The following is a 24,766-nucleotide window of genomic DNA, read 5'->3' on the forward strand; positions in this document are numbered from 1 at the left end:
CGTGGGAGTTGTTGTATGCAGATGATCTGGTGTTGATTGCGGAAAGTATGGATGGACTGAAGGAAAAGATGAACACGTGGAAGGAATGTATGGAGACAAAAGGTCTGAAGGTGAATATCGGAAAGACGAAGGTGATGGCAAGTGGTAAAGCATGTGGTGAGGTGGAAAGAACTGGGAAGTGGCCCTGTGCTGTGTGTAGGAAGGGTGTCGGAGTGAACTCCATTCAATGTACAATGTGCACTGAGTGGGTTCATCAAAAATGTAGTGGTCTGAGAGGGTCATTAACCAGTGTGGCAGCTACATTCAAATGTAAGGTGTGCACAGAGGGAGCTGCAGATGGAGGAAATGTTGAGTTGGATCTTGGAGATGGCGTGAAGCTGGAAGGTGTGAAAACATTTTGCTACCTCGGAGACATGCTGAATGGCGAAGGTGGATCAGACTCGGCAACGGTTGCTCGAGTGAGATGTGCATGGAAGAAGTTTCGGGAACTGGGTGGCGTGCTGATGATGAGGGGAGTGTCGTTGAAGCTGAAGGGAAAGGTGTATGCTGCATGTGTGAGAAGTGTTATGATTTATGGGAGCGAGACATGGGTAATAAACGTAGAGCAGCAACGAAGGTTGGAAAGGGTGGAAATGCGAATGGTTCGGTGGATGTGTGGAGTATCGTTGAGAGAGAGGAAGCCAAATGATGAATTGCGAAAGATGATGGGAATAGAGCCTGTGATTGATGCTGTGAAGAGGAACAGGTTGAGATGGTTTGGTCATGTGTTGAGGAAGGATGAAAGTGACTGGTTGAGAAGAGTGATGGAAATGAATGTAGAAGGAAGCAGAGGACGGGGAAGACCGAAAAAGACTTGGCTAAAGATGGTGGAAGAAGAAATGCGGGCAAGGGGGTTAACAAGGAGAGATGCAGAAAATAGGGCAAAATGGAGAAGATTGTCATGGGGACCGCAAGGCTAACCCCTGCTCTAGTGGGGAAAATGGCCTTTAAAATGCATGTTGTTGTTGTCTTCTGAGTGCTGCAGAATTAGTGTGGTATTCCATAGATATATGGCTTTCAAAATATGCTTGATTATTTATGGATTTATTTTGTACATTTGCATGCAATTTATCATCCATGAATGTGGGACGCTGTCCATAGCCTTTTTAATAGTCTATCCATGTTGTGGACAATTTGGATGTTATCGTATTGCAATTTTCGAGTATGGCCTTGTTTAGTAGTAGGTGGTCTATTGTAGCGCAACAGCCTCTCTTGCATCCCTTCTGTTCTGGCTCTAGGCCTCCTTGTTGTGTTAGGTGGTGGTACATTGTTTCTGTGATGATTTCTGTTAAAAGTTTGTATGTTGTTGGTAGACAGTTTATTGGCCGTTATTTGTGAGGTAGTTGGGTTTCTTCAGCTTTTGGGATGAGGAAGGTGTTAACTTCTGTGAGTCATTCATCCATTTCATGACCCCTTGGATAAGTTCATTGAATGCGCGAGCGTAGTGAACGTGTAGAGCATCAAATCGCTTTAACCAGAAGTTCGGAATCCCATATAGGCCAGGGCTTTTTAAGTTTGCCATCTTTGCAAATTGTTGTCTTATCTTTTCTGCATGAATTATTACTGGGGGCATTTCCTCGAGATGTTGCTTCTTCTCTTCCAGGTTTCGAATCGATTCTGCCTCCTTATTGTATTCTTTTTGATTTTCATAAATTCCTTTGCAGAATTGTTACGATTCATCTTTTTCAGGAGGGGATGATGCATTCTGCTTCCATTTCCCCAGTTCACAGTGGAATCTTTTGAGGTTGTTTTCAAACATCTGGCTTTGTTTTCTCCTGATGTTAGCCTTGTCATCATTTTTTTTTCATTTTCTTTGCTATAATTTATATTTTCCGTTTGTTTCAACAACCATTACCTCTAGGTATTTGTCTTCCCTTTTCTATTTGTTTTTTGGTATCTCCTCTCTAGTTTTGGGCTTTGATTTCCTCTTTAGAATTGCTAAATCTGTCCTGTCTCCTTTCTGGGCATCTCCCTCGGTCTCCTTGCTTCCATGGTGGTGCTTGGTTTTATTTGTGGGACCTGTTCTGTTCTTGCGGTGTTTTGTTGTTATTTTTTCCCCTGAATTAATAGTGCTGCTGCAAAATTCACTATGTTTATTTATTTGAGGGGTGGCTGATTTTGGTATTTATTTTAAATATTTGCTTGTTATGCTGATCAGATTGATCAGCTGTGCTGAAATATTTGATCTGTTTTTGTGCGTTTATTACTATGTAGTCAAATTAGTCGTGGTCTTTCTTGAGTTGGTGTCATTCTCACCTTCTCTATCTTATTAGCCAGCTCCTCTACCAGGTCACGTTGTTCCTCATCATCATCATCCATCCCCTCCTTTGCAATATATTTTAAGGAATATATTGTAAGGTGTAACACAACCTGTTCGCAAGTACCGTGCTCTCATTGTAGTTACTCCCTCGAGCTCATGTACAAGTGGCTATTAGAAATCCAAAGGATGTCTTGACATTTTGTGGAATACATGCCACGATGTGTTGAAGCTTACCTTCCTGTCGCAGATGCTTTTGTTTACAGTTAATTGCATTCTTTATTTGTTTTGGTCAGGCAAGGCTGGTCCTCTTCTGGTTTTAAGAGATCGAGTAGGTGCAGAGTCACCCGCCTTGCTGTTCACGTAACTGGAAGGTTTGCCTAAAGTGGTAAACTCTTCGGTCACGCATTGTATGATCAGCTTTGGGCGCACACTCAACCGTTAGAACTCATGGGCTGTGCTGTGAATGAGGACTTTGGGCTTACTTTATCTCAAGGCAAGATCTTTGCATTCACCATTAGGCCGAGTCCTTTTCTTTACCTTCCTCTTACCTTCCTGAGCTTGTGATGTCCACCACATCTGTTCATACAGCTTTATGGAATACAGGCCACAAGCATCCATCGTGCCAGGCCTCATTACTTTGGGCTGGAGTCTCTCCTGATGTTTACTCATTATGTGCAATGAAAGGCTGTCTTGTTGCCCTTTAGATACAAGCACACTGTTTGCATTAAAGCGGTGGGTTGGAAGCTCAAGTCAATCCTATTTCATTTTTCTACAAGTTCAAACCTTTTTACTCTTTCCTTCAGTCATTCAATTTGGTCAAAAGACAACGACAAACAGAAAAGCTGAGCATCTCTAAGCTAAATACTTTTTGCAAACACCCTCACGTCTCGGTTGTCTGCATGTCTCTACTCGATCTCACCCCTCTTCTTCCATCTGCAAAACATCCTTCCTGGCTCTTTCCATTCCTGCCATTCGCTCCGGGGCTACTAAGGGAACCCCTCACAAGCAACACTTTGCATCTCATCTTTATTCACAACTTCTTCATAACTAGCTCAATGCATTTTTTCGTTTACTGTTGCTGCAGTGCCCCCATCATCTGGGTTCTTACTGTCATGATCCTCAACACACATCAGAAAGCTCAAACACTAAACCTAAACCCTGTGACCAATGTAGGTCTTCGTAATCTTAAGTCATTATGAGGCTGAGTAAGTCAACCCCCAATCTCGGTCAACCTTCAGATATTTTTGAACTCAGCCAGAATACCTGCGCACGTGGATGTTACAATTGATAGTTCCATACTAATTATATAAATATTTATGTACCTCCTTTATAAATAAATATTTATATACCGTAAAAAAAAAAAAACGTCGTTGGTGTTTCCTGGGCTTGTGAGTGTCTCTTTTCGACAATTTTTTTAACACCCCTTGGATAAGAAACTTTAGGGGCATTTTTTTGCTTGACATTTGAAATGGGAAAAGCATATTGTATCGGATATGGTTGGGGAGACATGCATGCAGACGAAATAAGTTGTATCCAAGGCAAAACTTTGACAGGACGTCAAAGAAAAAGGCTCTGTGTGTACATGGTGTCCATGGGAAGGTGTACATTTCAGCACATACACGTCAGTGCGTCAGACTAGCGAGCCTTTCTAATGCAATTTTAATCACCCAACTCGCTTTCAACCGCAAGTCTAGATGCGAAAGGCTTTTTCCTATGAAATATTGAAGAGCTTAAAATATTCACGGTGTCTCGCAAGTGACGTCGCACGAGCCACCGTACCTTTACGAGCGTGAAGGTATTCGCACGCGCACGGCGGAAGGTACAGCATGCGAACAGTTAGGGTTAGGGTTGTTAGGGTCAGGGCTAAAACGTGGTTAGGGTTAGGGTTGTTAGTGTTAGGGTTAGGGTTAAAACGAGGTTAGGGTTTGGATTGTTAGGGTTAGGGCTAAAACGTGGTTAGGGTTATGGTTAGGGTTAAAACATGGTTAGGGTTAGGGTTGTTAGGGTTAGGATTAGGGTTGTTAGGGTTATGGCTAAAACGTGGTTAGGGTTAGGGTTAGTGTTAAAACGTGGAACGTTTGACAACAGCACGTTGCAATGGTTTTCAGTGCCGTTTTGAACCATGTACGGGCACTTTTATGATTTTTATCGACACACCGACTCGAGAACCACAAGGAGGTATTTGAGACAAGCACCGACTTTACATATAATGATATAGTAACATTGGCCTGTTAAAACATCGTTTTGCATCTGGGTGTGGGAAAACAAAACAAACAACAAATGAGCAACACTTGACCAAATATGATTGTTATGTTAACGAAATTAGTTTTCCTCTTTTCTATTTCTCCAAACCTCATGGTTTATCTCTAATCTGCATGTGTGTGTGTGCTCAGCTGGGTTCAAATGGTAAGTGTGTAACACAATTGGGAAATGCCTGTGGTTGAAGGGGGGATGCTTGTTAATTCCCCATTTCTACGATGTCTATACTTTTCAGACACAGAATTGGTATTTTATTATGACATGTAATACTGGCTCCCACCAGGCGAAGCTATATACTGTCTATACAACACACATTTACATGGAGAGAATCGGTGTCCCAACCCCGGGGGACATTATATTATTTTTACCATTTAAAACTTTCTGTGCAAGCCAATCTCCGAGAGCGTAACATTTCTGCAAAGTGACCTCTGGAAAAATTTGCCACTATTAGCCCCAATTGGACCTATTCTGAAACAGGGGCTTGAAGGAGCCGGGGCTCCCACGTCGATCGGAAGAATGGACGCGACAAAAAGCTAGAATTCATCTGAGTTGCTTTAATGAAATCAAACACTCAGGCACTCTGAAAAACCGTTTATCAGTCAGCAATATATATCTATTCCGCCAGGGGGTTTGCCCAGGCCCGGCGCCAGGGGGCATGGCCCAGCGTCCTGGCTGCGGCCTGGCAAGTTGAGGGCGAGCCTGCCCGGGCATGCCCGGGCATGCCCGGGCGTCCCGACTGAGGCCTGGCAAGTTGAGCGCGGGCCTGGGCGTCCTGGACGAGCCCGGCATGGTGATCGCTCCGCGTCCTTGATAGGTGCAAGGCGATTGTGAAAACTCAGCGGCAGCCGCTACACACGTCCCCCCAGAATCGACTTGCACCGGCAGGGTCAATTTGAGGGGGGTCCTGATGACCCGGCCGAAGCGACCCCTGGCGGGTCGTGGGAGGGGGTCCGGTGAGGTGGTGGGCGGTCGAGTGGGGGGCACCGTGGACGGGGGACGGCCTCGCCGCGGCGGAAGGGCCACCCGTGGTGGGTGGTCGACGTCCACGTGCGCCGGCTTGAGGCGGTCCACAGCAATCCGGTCCGACCTGCCGCCGATGTCGATGACGAACGACTTGTCGTCCCGTCGCAGCACCCGGAAGGGCCCGTCGTACGGCGGCTGGAGTGTCCACCGATGTGCGTCGTGACGCACAAAAACATACTCCGCTGTGCGGAGTGCTGGGGGGACGTAGGACTGGGGGTCACCGTGGTGGGATGTTGGCACGGGGGCAAACCGTCGGGCGGCCTCCTGGAGGTCCGAGCGCTGGTGAGCTGCGGACCAGGGACTGGTAGCGTCGGGCACAAATTCGCCCGGGACGCGTAGCACCTGGCCATAGACAAGCTCGGCGGTGGATGCCTGGAGGTCCTCCTTGGGGGCCGTGCGAAGGCCCAAAAGGACCCACGGCAGCCGGTCGGCCCACCCGACGTCTTGAAGGCCGGCCATGAGCGCGGCCTTCATGGAGCGGTGGAATCGCTCGCACAACCCGTTTGCTTGGGGGTGGTAGGCCGTAGTACGGTGGAGCTTGATCCCCAGGTTGCGGGCGACCGCGCCCCACAGCTCGGAGGTGAACTGTGGACCGCGGTCTGACGAGATGTCCGCCGGTGCGCCGAAGCGGGCGACCCAGGTGGCGATGAAAGCCTGCGCCACGTCGGCGGTGGTGGTGGAGACGAGGGGAACGGCCTCCGGCCACCTGGTGGTCCTGTCCACCATGGTGAGCAGGTGTGTGAACCCCCGTGACGGGGGGAGGGGGCCCACCAGATCCACGTTGACGTGGTCGAAACGTCGTTCGGGCACGGTGAAAGGTGCCAGCGGGGCCTGGGTGTGTCGGTGGACCTTGGCCCGTTGGCAGGCCGTGCAGGCGCTGGTCCAATCGTGGACGTCCCGACGAAGGCCGTGCCAGACGAAACGCGCCGACACCAGCTTCTGGGAAGCTTTCCGGCCCGGGTGGGAAAGGCCGTGGAGGGAGGCGAAGATGCGGCGTTGCCAGGCGACGGGCACGATGGGGCGAGGCTGGCCTTGGGAGACGTCGCAGAGCAGGACAGTGTCCGCGCAGGGGATGTCGGCCAGGCGGAGGCCCGTGTCCGCCGCCCGGAGGGCTTGCACCGTGGTGTCGGTGGTTTGGTCCGCCGCCATAAGCGCAAAATCCACGCCCAGGTGGACCGCGTTCGCGCTGGCCCGGGAAAGACAGTCGGCCACGGCGTTGTTTTTGCCGGCGACGTGCCGGATGTCCGTGGTAAACTCCGACACGGCGGAGAGGTGGCGCTGTTGGCGGGCCGACCATGGCTCCGTGACCTTGGCCATGGCGTAAACCAATGGCTTGTGGTCGACGAACGCCGTGAAAGGTCGGCCCTCCAGGAGGTGGCGGAAATGGCGGACGGCCAGGTGTAGACCGAGGAGCTCCCGGTCAAACGTGCTGTATTTGAGCTCGTTCGGCCGGAGCTGCCGGCTGAAAAAAGCGAGTGGCTGCCAAACCCCGTTCACCCATTGCTCATGTACGGCGCCCACCGCGTAGTCGGAGGCATCCGTGGTGAGGGCGATGGGAGCGTTGAGCACCGGGTGAGCGAGCAGTGTTGCGTCGGCGAGGGCCCGCTTTGAGCCTTGGAAGGCCGCATCCATTGCTGCGGACCAGGCGATGTCGTGCTTGGCCGGCATGCCCCGGAGGGCTTCGTAGAGGGGCCGCATGAGCTGAGCAGCGCGGGGCACGAAGCGGTGATAAAAATTCACCATTCCCAGGAATTCCTGCAGGGCCTTTATGGTGCGGGGACGCGGGAACGTGGTGATGGCCTCGACCTTGGTTGGCAGCGGCACGGCCCCGTTCTTGGTGATGTGATGGCCCAAAAAATCAACGGCCGTCGTGCCGAAGTGGCATTTGGCCGGGTTGACGATGAGGCCGTGCTCGCTGAGGCGCTCGAACAGTGTCCGGAGGTGGAGGAGGTGCTCGGCCCGGGACGTGCTGGCGACGAGGATGTCGTCCAGGTAAACGAAAAGGAACGGCAGGTCACGCAGCACGCCGTCCATCAAGCGCTGGAACGCCTGAGCCGCGTTCTTGAGACCAAACGGCATCCGCAAGAATTCGAATAAGCCGAACGGCGTGATGACTGCCGTTTTAGGGACGTCGGCCGCCCTGACAGGTACCTGGTGATATCCCCGTATGAGGTCAATTTTCGAAAAAATGACCCGTCCCGCCAGACGGGCGGAGAAGTCTTGGATATGCGGGATCGGGTACCTGTCGGGGGTGGTAGCGTCATTGAGACGGCGGTAGTCGCCACACGGGCGCCATCCACCCCCCGGCTTTGGCACGATGTGCAGTGGCGAGGCCCACGCGCTATCGGAGCGCCGCACGATGCCGAGGTGCTCCAACGCGTCGAATTCGGCCTTCGCTACGGCGAGCTTGGCTGGGTCGAGGCGGCGGGCCCTGGCGTAGACCGGCGGGCCCGTGGTTGGTATGTGGTGCTCGATCCCATGCCGTACTGCGACGGCCGAAAACGTCGGCCGCGTGAGGGCCGGGAACTCCGTGAGCAGGCGAGCAAACTCGTTCGCCGCCGGGACGGCGCATGCCAGCTCGGTCGGCGCGGAGCTGCTCAATGTGCATACCAGGGAGCTGAAGGTTTCAGCGTTGATTAAACGACGCCGTTGGACGTCCACCAGCAGTCCGTGTGCGCAGAGGAAGTCGGCGCCTAGCAGAGCCACGGGCACGTTGGCGGTTACAAACGTCCAAGCAAAGCGTTGGCCGCCGAAGCAGAGGGTGACGTTGCGCGGGCCGAAGGTGCGGATAGTCGATCCGTTGGCCGCAACTAAGGAGGGGCCGCAAACCGCGGATTGCCTGTCCTGGTCAGAGGCGGGTATGACGCTCAGTTGGGCGCCGGTGTCGCACAGGAAGCGCCGTCCGGACGCTTTATCCGTGATGAACAGTAAGTTGCCCGTGTGGCCGGCGCTCATGGCTGGTAATGAACGCCGGCCCGGCCGTTTCCCGGCCTGCCGAAGGTGCACGGGGGTCGGCATGTCCGGGCCTTCTGTCCGAACCTGGCATGATAGTAACACCACGCTTGGTCAGGTGGAGGCCTCGGTCGTCGTGCCGGAGGTGGTCGGCTCGGTAGAGCGGCCGCCAATGGCGTCGGCAGTTCGGCCGTCGACCGTGCCGGGTGCTCGGGCGCCCTGGGTGTTGCGTCGGACGGCGGTGGGTCCCATGTCGCCGCTACGATGCGCTGTCCTGCGGCGGAGATCTTGTCGGCTTCTCTGGCAAGGGCCCGGGGATCTGTGATCGTCGTGCTTGCCAGGGCGAGGCGTACCGGGTTAGGCAGCTGACGGAAGAACAGCTCCCGGAACAGGAATGCCGGAGAGTGCTCGCCGAGCAGTGAAAGCATGTAGTCCATGCGCTCGGAAGGGCGCGTGTCGCCGAGCTCAGGCAGATCGAGCAGGCGCCGTGCGCGTTCCGCCGATGGGAGGGCGAAAGCATCGAGGAGCAGCTTCTTAATCGCGCCGTATTTGTCAGCGGCTGGCGGGCTTTCGAGGAGGCTCAGGGCGCGGGCCGCGGTAACCGACCCGAGCGCAGCTACCACATGGTGGAAGCGGGTGTCGTCGGCCGTGATGCCTCGCAGGGCGAACAGGGACTCCGCCTGTGCGAACCAAACCGCCGCGTGAGCCTCCCAGAAGGTAGGCAGTTTAAGGGCGACTGCCGTGTCCATGTCAATAGGTCACCAATGAAGGAGCCGGGGCTCCCACGTCGATCGGAAGAATGGACGCGACAAAAAGCTAGAATTCATCTGAGTTGCTTTAATGAAATCAAACACTCAGGCACTCTGAAAAACCGTTTATCAGTCAGCAATATATATCTATTCCGCCAGGGGGTTTGCCCAGGCCCGGCGCCAGGGGGCGTGGCCCAGCGTCCCGACTGAGGCCTGGCAAGTTGAGCGCGGGCCTGGGCGTCCTGGACGAGCCCGGCATGGTGATCGCTCCGCGTCCTTGATAGGTGCAAGGCGATTGTGAAAACTCAGCGGCAGCCGCTACAGGCTTATGGATTGGGTCTCGTCTGTCCATCCGTACGTCCATCCGTGTGTGCGCACGTGCGTCCATCCACAACCATATCTTGGAGCAATTTTGTTCACAAAGGCAGAAAGACAATACATGATGGTATGTATGTGCACATAATTTTGTTTTGCGATGCTATCAAAGATGGCCGACTGGCGGCCATTTGAGTTGTAGAAAACCTGATGTTGAACACGTGCTCAACCATTACTCGGACATGCATTAACCGATCTTGTTCAAACTTGACACACAGTTCAGGAATAATTGCTTTCATAAGCACGTCATCCTTTTTCGAAATCGGATAAAAGATGGCTGACTATCGTCGATTTTTCTCGTTAAACATGTCCCCAACCATTTCTTGAACATGTATGGACCCATTTTGTTCAAACTTGACACAAAGTCAATACATGAGACTCTACATATGCAGAATATATTGTTTTGTAATCCGATCAAAGATGGCTGACTGACTAACTCTGCACAGCAAAATTGCTAAAATCACAGGGGCTATGACATTTTATGTTTTTTTTCTTCTGGTTATTATTTTTTGGTCTGGTATTTTGAGGTGCATCTTCTCTTCTAGACTTGGTTATGACAAACTTCCCTGCAAATGTCTGCTGCTCTTCTTCTGCTCCAATCGGTTCTTCTGATCATGTGCTTGTTAAAGTGGACATCTCTCTGGCCATTCTCAGAGAGCCTCCTCAGCATCGACGAGTCTGGCATTTCACTCAGGCCGACTGGCACGGTCTTCAAGTAGCGTTCAATCATCTGAACTGGTCTCCCATCTCTACTGCCTCTGACATCAACTCTTCCTGGGAATTCTTCCAAAGTAAACTGCTCTTTCTCTTGCACAGATTTATCCCATCTCATCTTCAGTTGTCATACCCTTCCTCCCGTCCATGGTACACTGAATCTTGTGGTGAGGCAGTTGCCCTGAAACAACTTGCCTTTGCCTCTTGGAAGGCAAATCCAATGGAAGGCAATCTCATTTCCTTTCACAAAGCCCAGAACAAGTGTGTGTCTACCCTCGGGAGAGCCAGGAAACAATATCTCTCCACTCTCAAGACTGAACTCTCAAACCTGTCTTCCTCTTCCAAATCCTGGTGGCATCTGGTCAAATCTGTTTCTGGTGTTTGTTCCCCCTCCATCCCCTCCCTTACCTCAAACGGCTACATAGCCGACACCACACGTGACAAAGCCAAATGCCTCAACTCTGTGTTTGCCTCAAAATCTTGTGTCCCAATCCCATCTCTCTCTGTACCCACCTTACCCCGTCGAACCCAGCTGCTCCTGGACTCTGTGTCCTTCTCTCCTGACAAGGTGGAGAGGTTTCTGTAAAAGCTCGACTCTGATTCTGCAACTGGACCAGACGGCATCAGCCCACGGGTCCTAAAATCCTGCTCTGCCGCTCTTTCACGCTCTCTCTCTCTGTTCCCTTCACCCTCTCTTTTGCTCAAGGTCATCTGCCATCTGCTTGGCAAATCAGCCAACATTACCGCTTTACACAAGAAAGGTGCAAAAACAGATCCTTGCAACTACAGACCAATCAGCCTGCTCCCAATAATCAGCAAGGTCATGGAATCGATCATCGCTTCTGACATCAAATCTTTCCTCTTCTCCAATGGCTTGATCTCGGATCATCAATTTGGATTCAGACCAGGTCATTCTACTCTGGACATGCTGCTTCTGCTGTCGCATCAATGTATGGAGGTCCTCAATGCCAAACAGGAAATCAGAGCTGTCTCCCTTGACATATCTCGTACATTTGATACCGTCTGGCGCCCCGCCCTGCTCACCAAACTCAGCCTGGCGTCGATGAGAATGACTGTGGAGGGGCCCCGAGTCTCTATGCGGGAAGTGCACAAGATGGCGCGAAAACGTGTCCGGAGCACCACCGCTCGGGAACACTGTCCTCACACCAGCTGTTCCACGTTCCACAAGGCTCTGATCCGTCTCCCCGGAGCACACGACACAAACCCAGCCTTACTCCAACCCAGCCAGAACAAGCGAGAGATAGAACCCAAATGTGACTACTCGCACCAAAAGCCAGGACCAAGAGAGAGAACAATGCCGGTTCCTTCGCTTTTTCCTCTCTTGCGTCCCGATGATGTCGTTCTTTGACGAATGGTGCAGTGCTGTCGCATCGCCCCATTGTTACCCAACCAATTCTCATTTGGGGCGTGACCTCACGGCCATTCTTGATGCCCATCAAGAATGTTCATGGCGGCGTTTACTTGCCGATTGCCAAATGTTCGGGTCTTTGTCGGTATGACGGTGTTGTGGGTGAATGGAGCTTTTCATCATTCTTGTCATTCGTAATGGCGGCCCTTTTTAGTTTGAATAAAACAGAAGGGAAAATCACAGGGGCAATTACACACTGGGGCTTATTCTTAAGCCCTACCTCATTAACAAAGCTCCATCCCTCCTATGAAGACACATAGACGATCTTACCCGGACAGTCGGCCTAACCGTTTCCCTACTTAGTTACATCGAGGTGGGCTTCTTCTTCTTCACATCTTCAGAGCATTCTAAACCTTCACAATTCTATCTGGACCAAGGTATTTCATTACCTACCCCCACACACATAATAGTATCTATGTATATACTGTATGTCCCTTCAGCCGACATTTTGTGTGTTTATTCCCTTTAACATTTGTTTCCAATGCAACTGTTGGTCCGATTGACACAAAAGTTTCACCATTGGGTTGCTTCCTCCTGTAGAATTTTTTTTAATGACAATTATGACATCATACGTCATGTGGTATGGGCGCCATCTTGGAAAAACCGATAAACTTTGCACCTATCCAAGATGAATTGGTCGAGAAAAAAAAATTGATATCATCGTTCGCATTGTTCAGCAGCCATATTTTTATGGCGTAGCCCATCGGGCAATGATGGCTGGAACAGCGTTTGTATGTCCATCCGGTGTATGTGTGTATGCCCCTCACAAACGTCCACCAATCAGAGCTGAGGATCTGATCACATGACATAGGGACAGTCGATCCTCCACTCAGCAGATCCAAGCTTGGCTACGCCATTGTTACACTATCGGTCTTGTTCAATCGTGTGTGTGTGTGTGTGTGTGTGTGTGTGTGTGTGTGTGTGTGTGTTCTCCATATGCGGGTTTCAGAAGGTGGAGCGGATCCTTTCCATGTCCTTAAATATCCACCTCTGCTTGTGTATGTATGAGTGTGTGGATGTAGAGGAGAGCTGTGCCCAGTATTGAGTATCCTCCTAAGATGGTGGAACACCATTTGCCCTTTGTCAAAAGAGGATTCTGATAAAGGGCAAGTCACTTCTAACAGCGGTGAACATTCTCATCAACTCTTGGATGATGAAATCCATTGGAGGTAATTAAGCTCAAGTCAGTATCCATTGCTAGCAAAGATCATGTGGTTATCTTCATGTAAGCTATATTAACACCACACTTACCTTTACAATTGAGATGTGTTTTGTTTACATATTCAATTCTCAATGAAGAGCTTATTTTCATTGCATCACTTGAAATTGGCATGAGATTGATAATGGTGCCTGTAAACAGTCAGTCACTTCACTCACCTATAGATTGAAAACACACAGCTCCACGGAGTCTGCACGGATTTAGGGAGAGGCCGTCCAGAACCCCAGTAACTTTTTGCGGACCCTGAGCTGTTTAACCTGCGAGGGGTCCCGGATGTTTCCGGTGGGTTTAGGGAATAGAATGAAATGTAACATAAACAAGGTAAAAAGCTCCATGCTATTCCGTTCTTCCTTATTCAAGAAAAGTCACATTTGAATGATTATACAGTGAATCCTGGAAGTACTATTTTGTCCTCAATGCACAAGGAAAGTAAATTCAGGAATTTTTTCAGTACAACAAGGAACACGTATGATTAATACAAAATTTAAACAACCAGCTGAGTTCGCAGTAATACAAAAACAGGTGTCAGGTATCCGGCCATATATTGTCATGTGCAAATTGTACTCGTTTGTAACACCAAACGTAACAGCAACACAGCGTTTTTCTTTGATGACAGCTTCATCAAGAGTCGCGTGTGTCTCGATATCCAGATTGATGGTTAAACGTTGCAGAATCCCAAGAAATTTGAGCATTTTGCATTCGCAATAGGTCATCTATAATCTGCTTAAAGCTACAATAAAGCTCGTGTCAAATCTGCGTAGCCTATAGCTCCAATAAAGGTCATCAAGAATCTGGTTATAGTTCCAATAAAAGTCATCTCGAGTCAGGTTATAGTTACGAAGATTATTGAGATTTCTCAATGCATTTTATTCTGTCACAATTTTCAATCCAGGAATTCAATTGTAGGTTTGATATATATGACCGGATACCTGACACCTGTTTTTTCCTTTTCGTGGTAGTTTTCTTTTGTCCTTTTTTGGTCGTAGTTTTGGTCCATAAGATATGGCGATTGTTACACGCACGGAATTCTGGGATCTACAGCCAATGCAGCGCAAATGTCCACGCTGTCACCAACAATTTAAACACGACCTCAACAATCGATTAATCACGTGGCAACTCGCACGACCAATATGGCCAAAATCCAATCACTCCAAGGTGAGATTGACACGAGGGTTTTTTTTGTTGAGGAGGAATCTCACTATTTGTTCTAGAAGGTTCCGTAACATCAGCACCAATGTGGCGACAGACAGCATCGGAAAAAAGCATGTCCTTTAAACCTCCATGTGGTTATCGTCCCAGGGGAGTTAATTTGCAGCTCTGGCAGGTAGCCAGCAGCAGCAATTCCTCCGAGATGGGACGGATAATTACAGAAGGTGTGGAAATGTGCAGAGCTCAAGGAGGGGCCGGCGAGGTGGTTCAAGACAACGGAGTGAAATGCGCAAAGAGCTGCAGCGAGAATGGAAAAAAAAAAGAAGGAGATTTGGGCCCAGAGAAAGAGGGATGGAAGGTGGGATGGAGGGAAGAGAGGTTAGAGCGAGCTCATGGTAACAAGCTGGGGCGACATGCAATTTAATTAGAGTGACGAGCTCGCTGCGCCATTCTCTTGCATGATTAATGGACACTGTAGCTAATCGCGAAGACTTGGAGCTGCTTAAACAAATAGCTTCTTCCAAAGCACACTGAGCTAGCTCATGCAGCTGCTGATGTCACATTGTCAGCCACAGTTTGTTTTTCCATTGAATTCGTCTACACGTGCATTAGAATGTGCTCTCGACAGCTTTTATGTGACGAGTTGCTTTTGCATCCCTAGTATTTACGTCGACCCGATTGAGTGGAGTCCGGCGACATAGCCGGGTCCTGGCAAGCCGGGTTTCAGTCCCAATGGTTTGAAATCCTAGGTCCGAGTCCAAGCGATGACATCTTCCGTGTGAGCCTTTTCGTCCATACATTTTAATCAAGCATCGAAAATATACAACAAAACAAAAGCGGGGTATTTGGAATATTTAAATTGGATTGCTGTCAGCTTGTTGCAGCTCCTCCATCATCCTCTTATTTACGGTGAAGGCTCATGGAGGAGCTTGTACATATTCATATCACACAAAGGATAAGGGTGGTCGGACGGATCTGTGTAACTTTACGCAGTATATGGAATTTGAACCTGAGATTCCGGAATTGAGTCATGTGCTCAGATGCCAACACCAAACAGACCCACTTGAAAAATGTCATCTTTGCATACGAAAGAAAATAGACATTCCCTGCCAGATTATTGTAAATGTTTTTTTCCGTCATCAACAAATGATTTACAAAAATGGAGGTTTTCTGTGCAAGGATTTTTATTTTGTCCCCAGCCTTCCTTCCCTTTTTCATACATTCCATTTTCCCCTTATCCACTTCTTTCCAATCTCCTTTCTATTTAATGCCCTCTTCCACACTCCTCCCCATCTTCCTTCCTATGTCGCCACTCTCTTTCCTGTATTTCCCAGTAATTTTATTTGTCAATTTACACCACCTCCCTTTACATACACAATTTGCAGATAGGCCGTTTACACATTTTCCATTTTACATCACCCCCCTTTACATATCTTTACACATTTCATTTCCTTCGACTAAAAATGGTAATGTTTCTTTTGGAGGTGCGCACATGGCCCGATGTGCAAATTCAGTTGATCCTGCAATTTTGGAAGAACTGTACTCCTGAGCATCCCGATTGGGAAATGCGAGGCAAAGATGAAACAAGAATCAGAAAAAGCTCGATGGGAGTAAAGATCAAATGGTGATCAGCCTGACCTTTCCATATTATTTAGGTTTACTGTTCATGCTTTTTAGCATCAAGGGAATAGTAAAGTCAAATTTGGAAAATTGAGAATAAAGTCATGTCTTCTTGACTTCTTGACTGTTGGCTGTGGAATTCCATGTTGGGAGAAGTGTTCAAAAGGTTCTTGGAATGAAATACAATAATATTGTATTTACAATAATGTTTACAATTTACATTAATTTACAATAATTCATAATTTACAATTTACAATAAGTGTCCAAAACACCAATAAACTTTTAATTTTCTAAATATCATTTCTCATCTATATAAATATGCTCTGGAAAACCCTATCTTCCTTTTTGCAGACAACTGCACGATGTGTTCTACATCCAGTACCCCGTCACCTTTGCTCGGCAGACAGCAGCTGCGTCCTCTCTGCTGATTTGGGAATGATTAGACTCTACTCTGATAAATGGAACATGTCCTTTAATCCTGGAAAATCTCAGTCTCACTATACCGCTCCAAAAGGATTGTCAAATGAACCCACCTATCTACATCCTTGGTCATCCACTGGAAGAGCTTCAGTCTTTTGAACTTCCAGTCCTCACTATCATTCATGACTTTTCTTGGGCCAACCACAAAGGAAATCTGGCCACCAAAGGCAGCTGAAGACTGCGCATCCTCCGTCGATCCAAGTCTTTCCTTGGAAAATCAAAACTGCTCATAATCTACAATGCCTTTGTCCATATCTCAGTGGAGTAGTGCTCTCCTCTCCTGGATGGTGTTGCAGCATCACATCTGTCGCTGCTGGATTCGGCAGAATCCAAAGCTATCAAAGTTATTGGATTCTCCTGTGATGATGTCAAAGCAGACGTCTGTTGCTTTCACTTTGCAAACGGGTCAGTGCTCTGTTTTTTCACTGCCTCTTCTCCAATATTGCTCCATCTGCTCTCTCAGTAATCCGACCCCTCCCCGTCTCCTCCAGGATGCACTCGTTCTTCCAGTAACCCCCTTCTGGTTAAACTTCCAAAATCTAGTGAGGCCTTCTTCCCAGAATAATCACCAAATGAACCTACCTATCTCGATGGGCAGCCACTGTAAGAGGTTCAATCTCTTGAACTTCAAGGCCTCACCTCATCTTTTTTTATTCTTCACTTCTCCTGTCTATGGAACCACCTTCCAGGTGCTGTTCTGTCTCATTCTTCCCTCCAGGGCTTCAAGGAAGCAGTGCAGCACCCTGTCTTTTCATTCCCAATTTGACCCATGATCTTTATTACTTTCCTTTCTTAAATTATTAATCTTTCCAAATTCAACTATCCTACTTGCTAGTTTCAGTGTTTCCTCCCCTCCTCCCCTTCCCTAATATTCCTGTTTATTCGTTCCCTTGATGTTTGTTCCACTGTCAGTTCTGATTTGCTCTTCTATGAGCTTCACTCCTCTATTTTTTAAAAAAATGTATTTTTTATTTATATACATATGTCTCATAATTTTTGCCATGACTTAGACTGTTGTGAGTATCTCGTCCGTGGAACGTTTCAACAGCCCTCTTAAGAAATAGTAATTCCCATGATAGGAATGAATTATATTTATCCTTAAACTTATCTAATTATCACATTGGACTCACTAAAGTCATTTTATCAAATCTCAAGTCCCATTGTCCAAACCAGATGCCTCTGCCTAATGAAAGGGCATTCTGGGTATGCAGGACAGAGTTTGTTTCTGTTTCCATCAGTTCTAGAAGTAGTTGGAAGACTGTGCACTCATCAGGATATTTATTTATTTATTTTTTTGTATACAAGATCGAGGCTCGTGTAAGAGATAACATTGATCACAAAAAGACAAACTGACACATAAAACATAATACATATGATAAAGGAAGTGGGAGACGAGATGGAGAGCAGGGACATCGGGAGATCTGTGGGAGGGAGAGGGCTTTGGGGGAGGACGCATGGGAAGTGGGGAGGAGGTGGGAGAGGTAAAAAAAAAACCCAAAAAAAACCACAAGGACACTGCAAGGACTTCCACGAAATAAGTTGGTATTTCAAAAGAGTGGATTTGGGGTGAAATGAGCGGGGGTAAAAAAGATCAAGGTTTTGGATGGGGGAAGATAAGAGATGGTGGTGAACAGCTGTTTTAAAGACCTGGAGGGAGGAGTGGGATTGAAGAGAGTGAGGGAGTTTGTTCCAGAGGCAGGAGAAAAGAGGAATGAAGGAGTGAAGGTGAGCAGAGAGTCTTGATTTTGGCAGTTTCACCATAAGAGGGTTGCTGGCAGATCTTGTGCGTCCTGTAGGAATATTTGGGGGACAGAGCACAGGTAGAGGTGGGGGAGCAAGGCCGGAGAGGAGTCGGTAGAAGACAGAAAGACCACCAACCTAACCTGCCTGCGGTGAGTGAGTGAAAGGCCCTCGGAGTTAGCTTCATCGCGGGAGATTCCAATAATTCTGAAAGCTTTGGTTTCAACAACATGAAGACGAGCTAGGTGTGAGGCAGGAGCACCAGCCCAGAAAGGAGAGCAGTATTCCATTGAGCTGCGGATGAAGGCCTTGTATGTGGTGAGGAGCTCAGGTGTGCCAAGGATGTTAGATGGTGTCAGAACTATTCCTCTGCACATCCAGCACATTATTCCTTAATGTTTATACGGATTTCATCACGGTACTGTGTATGATACTCCAACATTCCAACAAGCATGTTTCGCATGACGTCGATTGGAAATAAAAATGCTGGCACCGTGACATGAACATGACAATGATCCCCAAATCAGGTTGAGGATGAAACTCTGACAGTCCATGGAGGCTTCCAAAGCTGCACTTTAGTTCTTTGAGCATGGCACGACACTTCTCATGGCAGGAAACATTGAAATAGGATTTACTCAACAAGGTGTGAACGGAAATGTAATACGTGTGCCACCACTTTATATAGCTTTGTCAGTTGTTACTCACCACATTAGTGTGCTCACACATTCCTGATGGTACCGGTGGTGTAAAAAAAACAGGGAAGGAAATGTTCAAAAGACCTACACAATGCAGCGACAAGAATAACATTATTGTCCCTGTTATTTTGTCATGCAATTAATATAAACCTTTTGTAGCTTCGTTGTACATGCATCAGGCCATTCCTTTGTACACCATCCTACCAAATGTCATAAGATACCCTTTTCCAGCTTTGATAATTGCCCACAGAGGTCTCATTTGTGTAACCGTGAATACCATCAACAGACCACGAACAGTCAGAACAGTCTCATTGCTCAGTTGCGGAGCATCATGTGCCGAGAGGAGGGTGTGAACGGAGTTCTAACAAGGAATGGTAATTGGCTGTTTTACAGTGGGAGACTTCTTCAGGATGATCGTTGCTGCACCGGCAATCCAAAATTCAACTGGGAGAAATATCCTCATGAAGTGGAAAGTGCAGGTGACATGAAGCGTAACCGTCGACCATCAGAAATCACCTCGAGAGAGATGAACCAACTGACGTTGTGAGACGCAACTGATGTTCAGGAAGATGCGATGATAGAGTTTGACGAGTCATTGAGACATCAGGCGAACATAAGGACAACTTGTTGAATCTTGCTTGGAATAGCATGGAGTAGCTCCACACAAGCCTTCCATTAATGCAGTGTGGCAAATGGGGACATTGGAGCTTTGAAATGTGGATGATCAGGTTTTGTGGAGGGATGAGTACAGGCACATTGTTGGTGTTTGATGGGAGTGTCTGTGGGTTTAGTTGTGTTGAAACATCAGTTACAACCTTGACAACAACCACATAATCTGAAACTATTAGGGGAGGCACTATGCGAGGAATGGCCACAGAATCCTGACTGATAGTAGATGTTAAAATAGCATTGTGAATAGGAAGCCATGGAAAATTTTACCTTGTTTTCTCAGGAATATACATTATCACCTATCGCTACGGTTTGCCACTGTAAGAGGTTCAGTCTCTTGATAATTATTCTAGGCATCACCATAAGCAGGGCCTCACCATATCGCAAAGTTTGCCTCCAAAGCCAACTACAGACTGGGCATCCTCTGCCATTCTCTGTCTTTCCTTGAAAACTTAGAACTATTCGCAGTCTACCAGGCCTTTGTCCATAGCTCAATGAAGTGCTGCATTCTCCTATGAGTTGTGGAAGCTAAAACTCTCAACATTATTGCCATCTTTCACAATGTAGCAGAAAGGTCTAGAACAGCACTCGGTACAGAGCATACCTCCATCAGGCTGAACAGTTTACATTTTGTATCCACTGATAGGCCGGATCTGGATTTGGACCTGAACCAAAATCGAATCGGCTTGTTCTTGTCGCCTACCCAACTCATCCACCTAGTTTTGGCATAAGTCGTCTCCAACTTTTTAAAGTATCATTCTATGTATGGTTTTTGGCCCGAACACTCAATGGTGAAGAATTACTTGTGAATTGAAAGAATTCTCAAATCCAGATCCGTATTCGGATCTTAAACAAAATCGAATCAATTCATCCTTTTCAATCACCCAACCTGTCAACCAAGTTTCATCCAAATCCGTCTATAACTTTTTAGAGATATCCTGATATATATCGGTTTTAGCCCGATCACTCAATGATGAAGAATCACTCAAAAAATTATCTGATCTGGATCTAGATTCAAATCTCCACCAAAGTGGAATCACTTCCCTCTTTGTCACACACCCAACCTGTCCACCAAGTTTCGTTCAAATCCGTCCAAAACTTTTTGAGATATCTTGTTCACAAAGAGACAGACAAATAGTGGTGAAAACATAACCTTCATCCACCTTCTGTGGAGGAGGTAACAAGGCCTGTTATTCTCAGATGCAGACAGAACAGAGGCCTCTCTCTCTGTGTTCTACCGCCTCTCCTCCGTTATTCCAACCCTCTCCAAAAACTCTCGGATGCATGTGCTCTTCCAGTAATCCATCTGATTAACATTATCAGCATCAGACACGTCACTTTTGCAGCACTTCTGATCTGATGACCTCATCCCATGACAATCCTGGATGGCGGTGTAGCAATGGTGTAAGGGTATCTTTCCACCTTCTGTGAGGGTATCCTCAGCGGTAATTCCTGTCATCAGGAGGTGTTTTTTTTTGTATACAACATCGAGGCTCGTGTAAGAGCTAACAACAATCACAAAAAAAAAAATAACGGACACACAAAACATACAATAAGGGAGCGGGAGACAAGATGGGGAGAGAGAGGGAAGCACACAAGTACAACATTTGAGAGCAGGGACATCGGGAGATCTGTGGGAGGGAGAGGGCTTGGGGGGTGGAGGCATGGAAAGGGGGGGGGGGGGGGTTGGGAAAGGTATAAAACACATGGACACTGCTAGAACCTCCAGGAAAGAAAGAAGTCGAGATTTCAAAAAACAAAGTGCACCTGGGGTGAATTAGCGGGGGTAGAAAAGATCAAGGTTTTGGATAGGGGAAGATAAGAGATGGTGGTGAACAGCTGTTTTAAACACCTGGAGGGAGGAGTGGGATTGAAGAAAGTGAGGGAGTTTGTTCCAGATGCGGGAGAAAAGAGGAATGAAGGAGTGAAGGTGAGCGGAGAGTCTTGATTTTGGCAGTTTAACCAGAAGTGTTGCAGGCAGATATTCACAATTATACATCTTAACCGACAAAACGCCTACACATGAACTGATTACAGGGTAGTTTTCCTTACCGAGACACCTCGAAGCATGTTACCTACGCAGCTCTATCTGCTCTACATATCACTACCCGCCAGACATAACACAGCCCCCGCCCCCCCTCTGGAACCGTAGCTCCTGCAAGGTTAACTGCAGGCGCTACCATCCCGGTCTTAACACTTACTGTCACACACTTAATTAATCGATGAAATAAATCAGGAGGGCTGTGGGAAGTGAGCCGGACTACTTGCCTACACTTCCTTAACAAGCTAAACCCCTTAACAATCATGCAATCATGTATTTACAATGGTCTTCATTCCATCGCTCCTGTGGTGGGAGGAACAAACAACACACAAAAATCTACCTCAACCACAAACCTTAACCTTACAAAAATTCAAAAACTCTAAACATTTGTACAACCCCGGTCTACAGACCGCGTCCCCCGGTGGATGCCACAAGACACAACCTTACCTGCGGGACCATCCCAAAGCACCCCTAAATTTCCGCGGGCCCTGTCCAGATGTTACAGGTGAGTGACATGGCTCGGTGGATTTCGCCCACGTTCATGCACCACAAACCCCTTAACCACTCAGCCACATTCCATAAGTCATCAAGGCATTTCAAAAGTCAACAAGCACTTATTTCAATACACCCCCCTGCAGGACCATGGCATTGATGTCATATACATGTGTGCATTCCTCAACTAGGCAGCGGGGAGGTACTGCACAAAAAGATGGTGGGGGCGCTTCAGGCTATGGTGCCCGCAGTCCCAAAAACAAGTCAACCGACTTACAAGTTCATTGTCAACCGACTTACAAGTCAACCGACCCCCCCCCCCACCCCCCTTTACCTCTTGGCCCATGACAGCCCAACATCCCCTTTCCGCCCTTTACCTCGCCGGTGAGGGTCTCCACACACACGAGGCTCCTCCGTGGCCTCCTGTTTCCGCGCAGCTACACGGGTCACCGGGGGACTCCCTCACCCCACGGCGCCCAACCAGACCCTCCACCGACGAGCTCCAATTTCCAGATACCACCGGCTGCCAGAGGTAATTGCCGCAGAGGGGGGGCCGCAGGCGTCGCTCCTCAGAGCTTGATCCGTACCTGCAGACAAACACACCTTCCCCACCCACAAGACCCCAAAATGCACTTCCTCCCCCGCTGCCACTCAATTCTCAACACAACTCAGCACGATTCTAAAGATGGTTCAAAAGGTGTTACAAAGCTTGCCATGGCCTGCTGCATGTGAAATTTCCCAGTTCACATTGAATCATTACACATTTCCAAAACACAATAATCATTACTACTCACCACTCATTGTCTCCAATAATCATCACTCATCCATTTCCTCCAACCTCACGACCACAAAGAAACATATAACCACTACACACAGACATACGCCACCCACAAGACACTGTGTGGCCCCCATTCCATCCCCTCACCGGCCATGTCATCACTCTCACCCGCCTCCCAACTCCAAATTACATGTACCCAATTTAAATAGCAGGTCCTGAAGCCTGGGACAGTAACCATCAAGGCCTTACCTCTACCTTGACGTACAGGTAACTACCGGTTGGTCAGGTCCAAAGTGCAATCCACCCTCAAAATCCCAAAATTTCACATTGGACCTATCAAATTGTCATCAAATTTCTCTTTTCTCCCCACTTTACTGGCAGGTATGTGGATCCGCATCCAACGGTGATCATCACTACACAACTACCTGTGGCCACGACAGCTCTGCACCTCTACCGTGCAAGGGTTATCAGGACAAGGTGAGCAGTCAAAACGCCAACACGGCCCATGAGCGTCCAAAAGGGTGTGACCCACCATCCATCCTTCGGCCCCCCTGCGAGGAACACGGCTGCACCAGCCCCAGCTGGCCAATGTGGTGAGCACCTGCTGCCAAAAACACACTACCGCACGCACAACCTCGGCCCTGGGGGGCACGGTCGCAGTGCGTGGCATCCCTACAGCCACGTCCCCTGCACCTCCACATCATCCCCCAGTCCGACTACAGAACTGCAGCCCCCCAGTGCTCACCCACACTTGACCACACCAAGGTCCAGTCAACAGCCATGCTCCACCAGGAGACCCACCCGGAAGACATGGTCCACACACCTCGGACACGCACAACACCATGTTGACCCTCAGGCTACACAACTACATCCCCATAACCCCGCGTCCCAAATATCAGCACAGTCGCCCCCACAACCAGTTGAAGCTGTGTCCTGCTACCCTGTCAATTTCATCACAGCCTCCAACACTTTGGTCTAACACACCTAGATCAATAATGGTGTCACTCTACAGTGTCCACCATTTCTCTTCACAAAATGCACCCTTAAATTTGCATCTAACCCACAGATTACCCATGCCAAACATTTTTCACATTTCACCAATCTCAACCAAAGAAAGATGCTTTGCCATACACATGCCAGCCGAGCATGGCCCATATGCTCGGCACGTTACAACTTCCCGATTCCTCAACCCCATGGCTCTCTTCGCAACCCGAGTGTCCATAAATCATAACGGAGCATCTGTGGAAGGTCATTCTCACCATCATATTCCACAAATGCCCCAATGGTTGTCCGGCAGGCTGTCTCATTCCTGTCCATTCGGTTCGACCTGCGTCCATAGACCAACACAGCATGTCAGGTCTCCACATGCTGGCTGTCCCAAAGTCTCAGGGAGAGGGTGTCAGGCCGCATGCCCGGGTGGTCACTACATCAGGCTCAAGTTGGCCGTCTGCAGTGCCACCACCAAAGCGCGACCCACAACACCTCCCCCTAGTAGTCCTCAATATTTGCCATCCCAGGCTTGAGAAACCACCTCGGACCCCCTGGAGGTCTTAACCCCCACCAGGGTCCAGTGACCCTGCCGGCCCGAGCCACATGCCCAGACGGCGCCCCCACGGACAAGGGACGCCACACTCCACCAGACCCCCCATGGGGCCCAGGTCGTACCATGCCACCGATGGTTGGACCCCACGTCCAAATCTCGCCAGCACAGCCCCCCAGCTGGCTGGCATCACCAAATATTGAAAGGGGCAAATTTTGCCCGAGGCCATCACCAATGACCTCTCCATGTCCAAATCCTGCAGCCCGGGGACCAACTCCAACCAAGGCTGCTCCAAATCAAATTCCCATTTTAATTTTATTTTAAATTTTTTTTTTGAAATTTTGATTTCCCATCCCAAACCGCAGCTGCAGGTAACAACTCCCTCGGGTTGTTCTGCCCCTCCCTGCAGCTGGTCAACATTCCCTACGGGGACCAAATCTTCAGAGGCTCTATCTCCCGATCCTCCAAGATCCAAATCCAGCCCGGAGCCAACACACTCCCCCAACTGGTTGTCCAATTTCGGAGCCTCTTGCACCCAATCGG

The sequence above is a fragment of the Myxine glutinosa genome, chromosome 13 (genome assembly GCF_964187855.1).
Source record: "Myxine glutinosa chromosome 13, kmMyxGlut1.1, whole genome shotgun sequence".
NCBI classification, from domain to species: Eukaryota; Metazoa; Chordata; class Myxini; order Myxiniformes; family Myxinidae; genus Myxine; species Myxine glutinosa.